Below are 4,923 nucleotides of genomic sequence, written 5' to 3'. Positions count from 1 at the left end.
GAGTGCAGTGGCGCCATCTTGGCTCCCTGCAACCTCCGACCCCCTGATTCAAGCGATTTTTCTGCCTCAGGCTCCCGAGTAGCTGGGATTATAGGCATCACCACCATGCCCAGCTAATTTTTGTATTTTTAGTAGAGACTGGGTTTCACCATGTTGGCCAGGATGGTCTTGATCTCTTGACTTCATGATCCGCCTGCCTTGGCCTCCCAAAGTGCTGGGATTACAGGCAGGAGCCACTACACTGGGCCTGTAACCTATCATTCTATAATTCAGCTTTGAAGTCTTAAGAGTCTTTAGACCTTGTTTGAAAAACATGAATAAAATAATGAAATTATCCATCAGTTTAGTACTCCCATGTTCTTCCCTCCCTCCTTCTCTCCCTCCCTCCCTTCTTCCCCTCCTTCCTTCCCTCCCTTCCTCTCTCCTTCCTCTCCATCGCTTCTCCCTCCTTCCTCCCTTCCTTTCCCTCCCGCTTCCTTTTCCTCTTCCTTTTCTTCCTTTCCTTTCTTTTTTTTTATTTTTTAATTTTTATTTTTTTTATTTTTTGAGGCAGGGTCTTACTCTGTTACCCAGGCTGGAGTGCAGTGGTGTGATCAGAGCTCACTGCAGTCTCAACCTCCCAGGCTCAGGTGATCCTCCCACCTTAGCCTCCCAGGTAGCTGGGACTACAGGTGTGTGCCACCATACTTGACTAATTTTTAAGTTTTTTTTTTGGTAGAGATTGGGTCTCTTTATGTTATCCAGGTTGGTCTGGAACTCCTGGGCTAAAGCAGTCTTGTCTCAGCCTCCCTAAGTGGTGGAATTACAAGCATGAACCACTGCACCTGGCCTCACTCATCTTCTTGAAGCATTTTCTTTCGTTTGCTTTTGGGACATCTCACTCCTCATTTTGTCTTTTGCTAGTCGCTGTGGAGACTCTACATGTTTATAATTTTGGAATTCTTAAGGATAAATCCTCAGATATCTTGTCGACTTTTTGTCTCTGTTCACCCCCTAGGAAAGAAAGCTCATTCATTCTGATAGCTGTAACCTCTGTGTATGCCCTTAAGAGTCTCGTGTTCATTTCCATTATTCTTCTTTACCTGATCTCCAGACCTTTATGTCCAGTTGTCTGCTTGACATCTCCATTTGGAAGTGTGTTAGACACCTCACCCTTAACATGTCCAATACCGTGCTTGATTCTGCCTCCACCTCTGCCCCAAATCTGCTTCTCCCCAAGATTTCCTCATTTCAATAAATAATGCCAGTATTCACTCAGTTGTTTAGTCCAGAAACTTTGGAAGTTAATCCTTGATTTCCATCTTTTCTCATACCTTATAGCTCAACTTGATAACCCAAGCAACTTGTTACTGCCTTAACTTGCCTACCATTTTGGTTGAAGTCACTGTTATCCCTTGAAAGTTGTAGTAGCCTTTTAACCAGTCTTTCTGCTTCTCTTTACCTTTCCATAGTACAATTTGTTTATAGCACAGTTGCAAAAATTATTCTAATAATGATAATCAGGTCCCCACTATCCACTCTCTTTCATGACTATTATATTTAAATTCAATATTTAAATTATATTCATAATTTCAAGTACTTACCATGTCTACAAGGTGTGATCTGTTCCTGACTGTCTCTCTCATGTCATTTGTCACTTACTGTGCTCTCACCACATTGGCCTCACTCCTTTACATGTGCTGATGGGGTTTCTGTCTGGGAGCTTTGGTGCTTGCTTTGCTTGTCTCCTGGTTTACCTCCCAGAGAGGACGCCTTGCTGATAGCACTGTCCTCCTCTGAAGGGCCACATTCAGCTTAGTCTCAGTCAGCTCAGGAAAAAGAACATACAGTGTGAATCAAGGTAAAGGACACACTGGTGTTTGTTATACTGCAGTCCTCTCCTCCTCCAGTATTTTTTGGGAGGTTTGAACATTTTCAAAATAAAGGAGTAGGATGGAAAAGAAAACAGCAGCAGCTCCCACCATATTTTACATAGTAACCTGCTATATTTTTCGCTTTCCTTTTTTTCTTTTTTTTACTTTAAGTTCTAGGGTACATGTGCACAACGTGCAGGTTTGTTACATATGTATACATGTGCCATGTTGGTGTGCTGCACCCATTAACTTGTCGTTTACATTAGGTATATCTCCTAATGCCATCCCTCCCCACTCCCCCCACCCCACAACAGGCCCCGGTGTGTGATGTTCCCCTTTCTGTTTGTGGCACTTATTATTTTCCAACAGTTCATTTGACTGTCATGTGAATTCTGAAGGCACGCACTTTGCTGGTGGGCTTTGTTCACTGCACTGTGTCCTGCACCTAGTAGTCCCTGACAGAGATTAGGTGCTGTATAAATATTTTTTTAATGAATAATGAGTTCTAGTTGATTGAAAAAGATTTTAAAATTCTGCTTAAATTTTTGTAGTTTGATACTACCATAAACTTTAATTTTTACTGTTTTCTGTAGAAATTAGAAATGGTGTAATGCATATGTGGAATTGAGAGGTATAGAATGCAGAGTATTTGCTAGTTTAGAGCAGGTGCCTGAGAGCCTTCTGAAAGTATTCTGTGTCTCGGTATCCTCTAGGCCTACTTCAGGAACCCATTGTAGTTCTTAACTTCCTTGCTTGGTTCTTCTGCAGATCTTAAGGACAGAGTATGCCTTACTGACTTATCTTTTTGTCCCCTGTGAGTAGCACACTGTCACTGTTAGTCCTCGTCTAATACTTGTACAAAGAATGAAAGTTAAAAGCTACTCATGAATATATGATAATTTCATTTATAATAATCATGGCCTATCAGTGGAAAAGAATAGGTTACTCAATAATTGGCTATCTACTTAAAAAATATAGGTAGATTGATGCTCATACCACATGGAAACATAACCTTGAGGTAGATTAATAAGCAATGCCATTGTTATGTATTTATCCTGGGCTATACTACCACTACCACTGTTACTTTCATTAGACAGGACAGACTGAATGTACACTGTGAGAAGGCCAGCATACCATAAATACAGACCTGATGTTTATTCCAAGCTCCACCACTTTTGACCTTTATTTATTCATTTTTATCTCTCTGTCCCATAGTTTCCTTAAAATAGGATGTACAGATGGAATTTAATGAATTTTAATGGTGCAGTATATAAAATGTTCTAAATGAATCTGTAATCATCCTATTACAATTAATAGGATTTTAGCAAGATTGCTAGATACAAAATCAAAATGCAAAAATCACATGTGTTTATATAGGAACAGAGTTAAATGATATTTTTTAGCATATTATTTTCCAATAATATAAAATTATATGTGACTAGGATTATGTGCAAAAATGTAAGACTTTGATTTTACTAGAGAAAATTATGAAACTTTCTGGAAAGATTAAGGAACACAGACATAATAGAAATAGAATATTCACATTTTAGGGGATTCAGTATTTTAAAGATATTCTTTCCCAGTTTATCTGTAGGTTCAAGAAATTTCTAATAAAAATTTCTACAGTAAATTTTACAAGCTGATTTTAATTTATATGAATATGCAAAAGACAGGATAAACCAAAGGACCCATGAAGAAGAGGAAGGATTACTTTACTTGATACTAAGACTTTTCATAACATGCTAGTAAATTAAGTCAGTGCTGTATTACCACAGAAGTAGACAAATAGACCAGTGGATCAGAATAGGGAACCCAGATACAGATACATGAGTAATATGAACAAGTTATTTATAACAAAGGGGCATCACAAATTAATGAAGAAGGAAGTCTCTCGACAGTTGTGTGAGAAAAATTATATATACTTAAAAAAAAAGAAGAAAGTGGACCTAATTTATTCATGTCAACTCCAGTTATAGACATATGTGAGAAGCAAATTAGTAAAAGAAGTTAATGTAGAAGAATTTCTTCATTGCTTTGGGGGGAAGGAAAGACTTTTAAAAAACAAATGGAAAGCACTAATTATAGAAAAGGGTTGATTGGCCAGGCATAGTGGCTCATGCCTGTAATCCTAGCACTTTGGGAGGTTGAGGCAGGAGGATTGCTTGAGCCTAGGAGTTCGAGACCAGTCTGGAACATGGCAAAACCCCATCTCTACACAAAATACAAAGATTAGTAGGACATGGTGGTGCTACTCAGGAGGCTGAGGTGGGAGGATCACTTGAGTCCAGGAGGTTGAGGCTACAGTGAGCTGTGATCCTGCCACTGCACTTCTGCCTGGGTGACAGAGTGAGACCCTGTCTCAAAAAAAAGAAAACGACATGAAAAGAGGCCGGGTGCGGTGGGTTACATGCTGTAATCCCAGCCCTTTGGGAGGCTAAGGCAGGTGGATCCTTGAGGTCAGGAGTTTGAGACCAGCCTGGCCAACATGGTGAAACCCCATCTCTACTAAAAATACAAAAATTAGCTGGGCATGGTGGCAGGTGCCTGTAATCCCAACTACTTGGGAGTCTGAGGCAGGAGAATTGCTTGAACCTGGGAGGTGGACGTTGCAGTGAGTCACCGACAAGAGCGAAACTGCATCTCAAAAACAAACAAACAAACAAAAAAACAAAAAAAAGAAAAGGATTGATTAATACCACTATACTTAAATTTAAAACTTTTCATGAAATATACCAAAACAAGAGTAAAAAGATAAATGACAGAAAAGGGAAAAATATTTCTAAAGCATATATCTGACAAAGAACTTATGTCCATATGTATTTAAAAATGAAGCAGAACAATTCAATAAGAAAAAACCACTTCTGTAGAAGATAGTAAGCATTACTTGATTACTTGCAATAAACATTACTTGATTATGACATATTTTTTAAACATGCCGTTGGATTTTAGTTAGCTAATATTTATCTTCCTAAGCAATATGAATTTTTGTAATATTGTAATGTCCTAGTTTTGGAGACAAAATTGCACTAGCCTCGTACGTGAGGCACCTTTCAGTTTTCTTATATTTTCC

The 4,923-nt window shown here is 38.8% G+C and overlaps 1 protein-coding gene across 1 annotated transcript in view; it reads left to right on the top strand.

The window, feature by feature from the left end:
* Nucleotides 1–4,923, top strand: part of KMT2C (lysine (K)-specific methyltransferase 2C) — a 233,018-nt gene that overhangs the window by 28,464 nt on the left and 199,631 nt on the right. The window lies entirely within an intron of this gene.

The sequence above is a fragment of the Colobus angolensis genome, unplaced genomic scaffold, assembly GCF_000951035.1.
Source record: "Colobus angolensis palliatus isolate OR3802 unplaced genomic scaffold, Cang.pa_1.0 Scaffold2, whole genome shotgun sequence".
Lineage (NCBI taxonomy): Eukaryota > Metazoa > Chordata > Mammalia > Primates > Cercopithecidae > Colobus > Colobus angolensis.
The sequence above is the reverse complement of the archived record's forward strand: the minus strand, read 5'-3'. Positions and strand labels throughout refer to the sequence as shown.